Consider the following 10,999-nt stretch of genomic DNA (forward strand, 5'->3'; position numbering starts at 1 on the left):
TTTCCTCTTAGCACTGCTTTCATAGTGTCCCATAGGTTTGGGTATGTGGTATATTCATTTTCATTGATCTCTAGGAAGTCTTTAATTTCTTTCTTCATTTCTTCCTTGACCCATTCGTGATTCAGTTGAGCGTTATTCAGTTTCCATGAGATTGTAGGCTTTATGTAGTTTTTGTTGTTGTTGAAATCTAACTTTAAACCATGATAGTCTGATAGAGCCCAGGAGGTTATTCCAATTTTTTGTATCTGTTGAGATTTGCTTTGTGGCCAAGTATGTGGTCGATTTTAGAGGAGGTTCCATGGGGTGCTGAGAAGAAGGTATATTCTTTTTTTGTTAGGATGGGATGTTCTGTAATATTGGTTAAGTCCATTTGAGTCATAGCATTAGTTAAGTCCTTTATTTCTCTGATGTTTTGATTTGGCAGAGCAGTCCAGTGGTGAGAGTGTGGTGTTGAAGTCTCCCACTATTAATGGGGGGGGGGGAGTTTATATGTGATTTAAGCTTTAGTAATGTTTCTTTTACATACTTGAGTGTCCTTGTGCTAGGGGCATAAATGTTCAGAATTGAAACTTCATCTTGGTGGATCTTTCCTGTGATTAGTATGTAATGCCCTTCTTGATCTCTTTTGGTTGGTTTTAGTTTGAAGTCTATTTTGTTGGATATTAGGATGACTACACCCACTTGCTTCTTAAGATCATTTGATTGGAAAGACTTTTCCCAGCCTTTTATTCTTAGGTAGTGTCTATCTTTGAATTTGAGGTGTGTTTCTTGTATGCAACAAAAAGATGGGTCCTGGTTTGTATCCATTTTGTTAGCCTGTGTCTTTTTATAGGTGAATTAAGTCCATTGATATTAAGGGATATTAATGACCAGTGGTTGTTCATTCCTGTTATCTTTTGGTGGCAGTGTGTGTACTTCTATTTTTGGAGTTTACTGTTGTAGTGTTATCTATTGCCTGTGTTTTTGTGGGTGTGTCTGACTTCCTTAGGTTGGAATTTTCCTTCTAGTGCTTTCTCTATAGCTCGGTTTGTGGATAAGTATTGCTTAAATCTGGTTTTGTGTTGGAATGTCTTGTTCACTCCATCTATGATGATTGAAAGTTTTGGTGGGTATATTAGTCTAGGCTGGCATCTATTGTCTCTTAGTGTCTGCATTACATCTGTCCAGGTCTTTCTGGCTTTCAAAGTCTCCATTGAGAATTTGGGTATTATTCTGATGGATTTGCCTTTATATAAGTCACTTGGAATTTTTCCTCTGCTGCTCTTAATATTCTTTCTTTATTCTGTACATTTAGTTGTTTAATTATTATGTGGTGAGGGGACTTTTTGGGGGATCTAGTCTGTTTGGTGTTCTATAGGTTTCTTGTATCTTCATAGACATTTCCTTCTTTAAGTTGGGAAAGTTTTCTTCTATGATCTTGTTGAATATATTTTCTGTGCCTTTGAGTTGGAATTATTCTCCTTCCTCTATCCCTATGATTCTTAGGTTTGGTCTTTTCATGGTGTCCCAGATTTCTTGGACATTTTGTGTTATGACTTATTTGGCATTGGTATTTTCTTTGACTGGTGAATCCAATTCCTCTATTGTATCCTCTACATCAGAGATCCACTCTTCCATCTCTTGTATTCTCTTGGTTATTCTTGCATCTGTGTTTCCTGTTCATTTATTCAGATTTTCTATTTCCAGCATTCCCTCTATTTGCGTCTTCTTCATTGTTTCTATTTCCCTTTTCAGGTCTTGAACTGTTTCCCTAACCTGTTGCATTGCTTTTTCATGATTTTCTTTAAGGGATTTATTGTTTTCTTCCACTTTTTTATTTGTCTTTTCCTCTAGTTCTTTATAGATTTCTTCCCATTTTTTTGTTTGACTTTTTTCATTTTTTTATTGATTTCCTTTAGTTTTTTGTTCACCTTTTTCTCAATTTCATTTTTCATTTTTTCTTGAAATGCCTCTAGCAACTTCATGATGCTATTTTAAAGGTTGCTTTCTTCTGCTTCTTCCACCTTGTGATGTTCAGGTCTTGCTGTTGGAGCAGGGCTAGATTCTGGTGATGCTGTATTGCTCTTTATGTTGTTGTATGTACTTCTTCCTTGACGCCAGCCCATCGCCTCATCTAATAGGTATAATAGGTACCTGTGTCTGAGCGAGTTGCTGTTGGTCCACTCTGTGCTTGTTGTGTCTGTGTCTCAGGGGCCCCTTCTGGGTCTAATCTTAGCTCTTGGTTTGATTGGAGCAGGCAGCTTCTGTGTCTCAGCGAGCTGCTCTTGGGTCAACCCAAGCTAGTTGATTCTGTGACTCACGGATTCATTCTTGGTCTTCTAAGGGCTCTTGGTCCAGTCAGAGGTGACAGATTCTACATTTCAGGAAGCCTGTTTTGGTCCAATGAGAGGTGGTGTATTCTTTTTCACAGAAAGCCATTCTTGGTCTAATCAGGGATGGCAGATTCCCTGTCTCCTGAGTTTACTCTTGGTCCAATGACAGCACTTTGTCCAATGAGAGTTCTCTCTGTCTCTGGGCTGGATGAGAGCTCTCTGCCCCAGATGGGAGCTTTGGGCCAGATGAGACCTGAGGATTGGTCTCCAAGCCTCAGGAAGTGGCGGGGGTCTTGGGCAGATAGGTGTGAGGGCAGGACATCTAGATTACAGGGTCTGCTGGGGAATCTTGGAGAAGGGGAACCTTTCTGCAGGAGCCTTGCCAGCTTGCTGTGAACTGGGGCCCAGTTGGGCGGGTCTCCTGCCGGAACACGTGGGGCCCAGGGATGGGACCTAGAGGCAGACCTCCCTGGGTATGAACAGAGTCACTCACTTCTGGGCTGGATGGGAGCTCTGGGCCAGATGGGAGCTGGGGCTTGGTTTCCAAGCCTCAGGGAGTGGCGGGGGGGGGGGGCGGTCTCAGACAGATGGGTGTGGGGGCAGGATGTGTAGATTGCAGGGTTCGTTAGGAGGGGTCTTGGAGAAGGGGAACCTTTCCTCAGGAGCCCTGCCCGCTGGCCAACAACTCTGTATTTTCTTAAAATTTGATGCTAGAACTAATAATATAGTTTTAATTAGTATATGATGTAATGTTTTTAATCCCTAATGCAGAATGAATTAAAAGCAATCATGTACATGTACATCTAAAAATCTGAAAATAAAAGGTGAAAAATCACTGTTTATTTTTCAACTTTTCCAGAGCCTCTTTCACATCCTTGTTTCTTGGGCTGTAAATCAACATAGGAATCACAAGGGTGTAAAACAGTGAGATCATTTTGTCTTGATCTAGAGAATAAGAACTTGGCCAGAAATACATAAAGAACAGAGTTTTCTGCAGAATTGCAACTGCAGTCAGGTGAGAGGCACAGGTGGAGAAAGCTTTGACTCTTTCCTCAGCAAAGCACATCTTCAAGACCAATAAAAGGATGTAACAGGAGGAGACAAGGAGTTCGGAAATGGTGCTTAGCACAATAAGCCCCAAACTGTGAATATTGCTACCTCATTGGCCTCTGTATCTGAACAAGATATTGATAGAAGAAGAGAGACATCACAGAAAAAAAATAGTTGATCTCATTGGACCTACAGAAACATAAGTGAAAGAAAGACAAGAGGTGTATGTATCAAAGTGCCTGCTCTTCCCACCAGGTAAATTCCAGCCATTAAAATAGAACACACCCCGCTGGACATGATTTCTGTGTAGAACACAGGGTTGCTGATGGTCTGATAACTATCATAGTTCATCATTGCCGGCAGTAGACACTCAGAATTACAAAGGGTGAAGAACTAAAGGGCACAGCCAACCATGGGAATTTATTTCTCTTCAGCTAAAAGATCCAGCAGCATCTTTGGTCCAATTATTGTGGAATAGTGTAAGTCACAAAAAGAAAGGTTGCTGAAGAAAATGTAAATGGCTATATTGAGCTGAGAGTCCACTCTAATAAATATAATCATCCCAAGATTGGCCCAAATATGAAAGAGACAAGTAGAAATGTGGTAAAGAGGGCCACTTTCATGTCAGGGTCATTGGAATTCCCAAGAAAATGAATTCATTCATAGAGGAGCAATTTCCCTTGTCATTTTTCTTCAATAAACTTTAAACTTTAGGATATATGTTCATAATACAATCATTATGCAGAACATTATTTTACATTTAATTTATTTCTGTCTTCAGAAATACATATAATTATGCTTCAACCTTCAAAGAGGATTGAATTATTTAATTTTAATAATCTATCTGACATAGCATTTAATAAACTCTAAAATCTAGAAGGTGTTCTTGACAAATATCACCTTCTACACATTACTTTTTCCTGAATTTGCCTTCCATAACAGGAATTGTGTATTTAGTATATTGTCATCTGATAATCTTAAAAATAATACACAATTATTTTATGTATTTGAATTTAAAAATAATTATTATATATACTAAGTTAGTGAGACTAAGTGGCAAGATATTGAAGTTTCAAATTCCCTGGACTTAATATTCAAATACACATAAAATTATTCCCAATATATCAAGATTCAATGAAAAATAGTGAATTTTAATGTGATTTTCACATGCCTAATCAATAATACCATTAACATCTTTTACTATTTTTGAGCAAAGTATTCATTTCTTAGTACATAGTAAACAACAAATAATTCCTGATTACTTTTTTTCCAAACACAGTTTGTGACATGCTGTGGATATTGTTTTATATAAATAAAACACTGATGGCCAGTGACCAGACAGGAAGTATAGGCGGGACAAGGAGAGAGGAGAATCGGGGAAACAGGAAGAAGGAGGGGGAGACTGCAGCCACCTCCAGGAGAAGCAGCATGTAAAGATGCCGGTAAGCCACCAGCCACGTGGCAAGGCATAGATTTATAAAAATGGGTTAATTTAAGATATAAAAACAGTTAGCAAGAAGCCTGCCATGGCCATACAGTTTGTAACCAATATAAGTCTCTGTGTTTACTTGGTTGGGTCTGAGCGGCTGTGGGACTGGCGGGTGACAACGATTTGTCCTGACTGTGGGCAAGGCAGGAAAACTCAAGCTACAGTGACAGTTTGGCCAACCCTAATTATTGAACATATATATTTCTGGGAACATTTGTAACCAAAGGATAAATTTTCTAATCATTCAAAGGTAAAGACTAAAATAGTGTAAGCAACATGTAGTCACACATTTATGTGTACAGCTCCATATACTACATATTTAATATAAAAATATGAAAACAACACAAGGATAAAGTTTATCAAATTATATGGCCTGATGTGTATGTGTAGTTATGTAAATGCTATGATTTTCTAAGTGTGCCTGACTTAGTTAACATATGAATATTAGAATGTAGGAATGTATATTTATAGGTGAATTTGTCCATTTATATGTAGCTCAATGAGATTTTAAATTTACAAATTATTATTTTAATATAATATTTCCATGATCTTTAATTCAATACAATTTTATTAAAAGGTAATCAAAATAAAGATAAGCGATATGCAGTAGTTGAATTCACATATGCATCTATGTGCAGATGGAAATGAATGAAGACTAATTTCAAACAATCTACAAAAGGAAAATAATTAAAATATGGTTTGATAGATACTAATCATTGCAATCAGAATCTTCCAGTTTTGACTGTAAAATACTATTTTTATTAGATTTTAAACATACTTGCCCAAAAAAGGCTGTATAGTTGAATAATTTAAAAAAAAATACTTAGATTTTTCTGAAAAGGTAATTTTAACCTTTTATTTTTGGATTTGCAATCTTAGGAATGACCTCAGGTGAGTTGATTTTTATCATCAGATCATGGGAGGGCAGCATTTTATTATGCCATGTACCACTTGAGACTTGTGTCCCTGCAGCCTCGTCCCCTGATGCTATGAAAGCATGTGATTATTTTACTCATGGAATTTTATTCCCCTTTGAGTACCTGAAGGTCCTTGTCAAAGATGGAACTGCTACTGTCAGCCACTTGATTTGTTAGGATAAATATTTCAATTTAATTTTATGTTGTAAAATATATAAAACTTGTATACACGTATTTTGTGCTGTAAAATGTAATCTGTATTATGTTTATTTAACTGAACCAGATTCTAATAAAAGTGAAATCCCTGCACCTCTGCAGTCATTTCTAGGACATTATGTTCAGTTCATCTTTTGCTTTGGAAACACTTCACTGCTTTAGTGTCTGTAACTATATTTTGAATACGTCACTAGTATACAGTTCATATACTCTGTAATTGACACTTGATGGTGAACAATTGCTTGATTTTTTTTCTATATTCACACACTGTGTGTTGTTTATGGTACCTGTTCCTAGAATATATTTTTTTATCACATTCCCAGTCATAGTCTCTCTCCCATATTCTCTTTTACTAGTTCCTGGAAAACTTCATAAATGATCATTTTGCTACTACAAATGGTGAAGTGTCTGTGTTACTAAGAAGTCTAACAAAGATAGAAAGTCTCATGTAGCAATTCAAATATATGGCATGTTAAAAATAATGTATAGTTAGGTGCTGTAGATATGATGGCTCAGTGATTAGGAGCGCTTGTAACTCTTGTGGTAGACTGGCTTAGTATTTTAACACAAGTCTGAAAGCTCAATACCATTTGAAAGTGTAATTCCTGGCAATCTGATACTTTCTTGTGGTCTACATGTGTGCTTGATATTCATGTGGTATACATACACAAAGATAGGCAAAACACTCATAAATATCAAATAAAAAAATTTTTAAACAGTAATGTAAATTTGAATGAGTTACCTTGAAAGAAATTTTATTTAATTGCATATAGTATCATTGTGAATTTACATGAAATTGAATTAAAATTGAAGTCACACATATATGTGTGTGTGTGTATAAATGTATATTTATATAAATAAGTGTAAATTTTATAATAAAGAAATGCAAATTAAGTAGTTTTATTATGGCTAAGTTATCTGTTATCAATAATTTATTCAAATTTAACAAAATATGTAATGTAGATGATAGCTAATAATTTTAAAACAATATTCACTATGAAATTTTGACCAAGGTACAATTTTCCTTAAATCAAATGTATTATATTCTTTTCTGATTTAAGAAAAAAACTATGAAAATGTCTTTAAGCTATTTACTTCTGTCTGCCTATTAGCAAAGTGCATATATTTTAATATGCATTTCCCTAATTACTAAAGCTGATTGTGGTTTAAAAACAATTAATTAACATTCAAGGTCTGTGAAGGATTGTGTAGGGATTGTGATGGGGTTTGGTTGAATCTGTAGATTGCTTTTGGTAAGATTTCCAATTTTATTGTTGGTCCTCAGATGGGAGAGTTGCCCCGAGGTATTTTATATTATCTGTATCTATTATAAAGGGTGATATTTCTCTGATTTCTTTCTCTGCCCATTTAGTATTTGTATATAGAAGCACTATTGATTTTTTTTTTTTAGTTAATCTTGTGTCCTGCGACATTACTGAAGGTTTTTATCAGCTGTAGGAGTTCCTTGGTAAAACATTTGGGGTTACTTATATCTTATCATATCATCTGCAAAGAGTGAAAGTTTGCTTTCATCCTTTCCAATCTGTATCCCTTTGATCTCCATTTGTTGTCTTAGTGCTCTAGCTAGAACTTCGAGTACTGTATTAAATAGATATGGGGAGAGCGGACAGCCTTGTCTTGTTCCTGATTTTAGAGGAATCATTTTGAGCTTCTCTAATTTTGTTTGATGTTGGCTGTCAGCTTGATGTATATTTCCTTTATTATGTTTAGGTATGTTGTATTCCTGATCTCTCTTAGACCTTTATCATGAAGGGGTGTTCGATTTTGTCAAAGGCTTTTTCAGCATCTAATGAGATGACCATGTGTTTTTTTTGTTTGTTTATATGATGGATTACAATGACAAATTTTCATATGTTCAGCCATCCCTGCATGTATGGGATAAAGCCTACTTGATCATGGTGGATGATTTTTTTAATGTGTTCTTAGATTTAGTTTGCCAGTATTTTATTGAGTATTTTTGCATCAGTGTTCATGAGGGAGACTGGTCTGTAATTCTCTTTCTTTGTTGCATCTCTGTGTGGTTTGGGTATCAGGTTAACTGTAGCTTCATAAAAAGTGTTTGATAATGTTCTTTCTGTTTCTAATGTGTGGAACCAGTTTAGGAATATTTGTATTAGCTCTTCTTTGAAATTCTGGTTGAATTCTGTACGGAAACCATTAGCCCTGGGTTTTTTTAGATTGGGAGACTTTTAATGACTCCTTCTATTTCCAATGGGGTTATAGGTCTATTTAAATTGCTTGTCTGATCTTGATTTAATTTTGGTGTGTGTAATCTATGCAGAAAATTGTCCATTTCTTTTAGATTTTCCAATTTTCTAGAGTACGAGATTTGGACATATGACCTGATGATTTTCTGGATTTCCTCATTGTTTGTTGTTATGTCACCCTTTTCGTTTCTGATTTTTTTTTTTTTTGGATATTCTTTCTCTGCCTTTTGGTTAGTTTACATAAGTGTTTGTCTATCTGATTTTTCTCAAAGAATCAACTCTTTGTTTCATTGATTCTCTGTAATGTTCTATTTGTTTCTATTTTTTTTTTATTTCAGCCCTCAATTTGATCATTTCCTGTCACCTATTCCTCCTGGGTGTGTTTTTCTTGTTCTAGAGCTTTCAGGTTTGCTGTTAAGTCATTAGTGTGAGATTTCTCAAACTTCATTATGTGGGCATTTAGTGCTATAAACTTTCCTTTTAGTACTGCTTTCATAGTGTCCCATAAATTTAATTTATTTCTTTATTTCTTCCTTGACCCAGTGGTGATTTAGTTGAGCACCATTCAGTTTCCATGAGTTTGTAGGTTTCCTGTAATTTGTGTTGTTTTTGAATTCTGACTTTAAACCATCATGATCTGATAAAATACAGTAGGTTATTCCAATTTTTTGTATCTATAGAGATTTTCATTGTAACCAAGGATTGTCAGTTTTAGAGAAGGTTCCATGGGGTACTGAGAAGAAGGTATATTCTTATGCGTTTCGGTAGAATGTTCTGCAGATGTCTATTAAGTCCATTTGAGTTATAACATCTGTCTGGTGTAGCATGAATCTTTTAAGTTCTTATTAATGAAATCAAACCAGGTGCCAGTTATTGAGGTGAATGTTGGAAGATGAGAGAAGCAGAACAAGCCACAGCTTCCTCACCTTGCCATTTCCTCAGCTGATCCTGTTTCCTCAGACTGGATGCCTCTGAGTCCTCATCTAGAATAAGTCTCAGCTGAATTGTGCTGCTCAAAAACCTAAAAGTTTAACCAGCTCTAGTTCCTGGTCCTCATACCTTATATATCTTTCTGCTTTCTGACATCGCTTCCTGGGATTAAAGTCATGAGTCACCATGCCTGGCTGTTTCCAGTGTGGCTTTAAACTCACAGAGATCCAGATGGATCTCTGCCTCCCAAGTGAGAGGATTAAAGGCGTGTGTGCCACCATTTTCTGGCCTCTGTATCTAGTGGCTTTTTGGTTCTCTGACCCCAGCTAAGTTTATTGGGGTGCACAATATATCAACCACAGTCTGGCATTGGTGAGAGCTGGGTATTGAAGTCTACTACTATTAATGTGTGGGGTTTGGTGTGTGATTTAAGCTTTAGTAATGTTTCTTTTACATATGTGGGTGCCCTTTTATTTGGGGCATAAAGGTTCAGATTTGAGACTTCATCTTGATATGTTTTTCCTGTGATGAATATATAATGTCCTTTCCTATCTCTTTTGATTAATTTATTTTGGTCTATTTTGTTATATATTAAGATAGCTACACCAGCTTGCTCCTTGAGTACATTTGCTTGGAAAGTCTTTTCCTAACTCTTTACTTTGAGGTAGTGTCTGTCTTTGAAGTTGAGGTGTGTTTCTTATATGCAGCAGAAGGATTGATCCTCTTTTCATATCTATTTGTTAGCCTGTGTCTTTTTATAGTTAAATTGATTCCACTAATATTAAAGGATATTAATGACTACTGATTGTTAATTTCTATTATGTTTTGGTGATAATGTGTGTGTCTGTTTCCCTTTTTTTTTTTTTTTGGGAATTGTTGGCAAGGGATTCCCTGTATTTTTGTGGGTTCATCTAAATTCCTTAGGTTGGATTTTTCCTTCTAATCCTTTCTGTAGGGCTGGATTTGTGGATAGGTATTGTTTAAATCTGGTTTTGTCCTTGAATACCGTGTGCACTCTGTCTATGATGATTGAAAGTTTTGCCAAGTATAGTGGTCTGGGCTGGCATACAGGATCGCTTAGTGTCTGCATAGCATCTGTCCAGGAACTTCTTACTCTCAGAGGCTCCATTGAGAAGTCAGGTGTTATGCTGATGGGTCTGCATTTATATGCTGCTTAGCCTTTTTCCATGTGGCAAGGGGACTTTTTTGGGGGAGGGGCCTGTTCTGTTTGGTGTTCTCTAAGCTTCTTGTATCCTTATAGGCATTTCCCTCTTTAAGTTGGGAACATTTCCTTCTATGATTTTGTTGAATATATTTTCTGTGCCTTTGAGCTGGTATTCTTCTTCTATCTCTATTATTCTTAAGTTTGGTCTTTTAATGGTGTCCCAGATTTCTTGAACATTTTGTGTTATGAGGTTCTTGGCTTTATTGTTTTCTTTGACTGATGAATCTTTTTCATCATCCTATCTTCAATGCCAGAGATTCTCTCTTCCATTTCATGCATTCTGTTGGTTATGTTTGCATCTGTAGTTCATGTTCATTTACTCAAATTTTCCATTTCCATCATTCTCTTAGTTTTGGGTCTTCTTTATTGCCTCTATTTCAATGTTCAAGTCTTGAATTGTTTTTTCACATGTCTGATTGCTTTTTCTTGGTTTTCTTGACTTTCTTTAAGGGATTTATTTATTTCTTCCAATTTTTTGTTTGTCTTTTCCTTGATTTCCTTAAGGAAATTTTTTATTTCCTCTTTAAAGGCCTCTATCATCTTCATAAAGTCATTTTTAAGGTCATTTTCTTCTACTTCTTCTACCTTGGGATGTTCAGGTCTTGCTGTAGTAGAACTACTAGGTTCTGGTG

General features: G+C 35.9%; 1 pseudogene; it reads right to left on the reverse strand.

Annotated features, from left to right (window-relative positions):
* Nucleotides 1-3,144: 3,144 nt before the first annotated feature.
* On the reverse strand, nucleotides 3,145-7,902 carry LOC102928959 (olfactory receptor 5W2-like; annotated as a pseudogene).
* Between the last annotated feature and the right edge of the window lie 3,097 nt (nucleotides 7,903-10,999).

This window comes from Peromyscus maniculatus, chromosome 4, assembly GCF_049852395.1.
Source record: "Peromyscus maniculatus bairdii isolate BWxNUB_F1_BW_parent chromosome 4, HU_Pman_BW_mat_3.1, whole genome shotgun sequence".
NCBI lineage: Eukaryota > Metazoa > Chordata > Mammalia > Rodentia > Cricetidae > Peromyscus > Peromyscus maniculatus.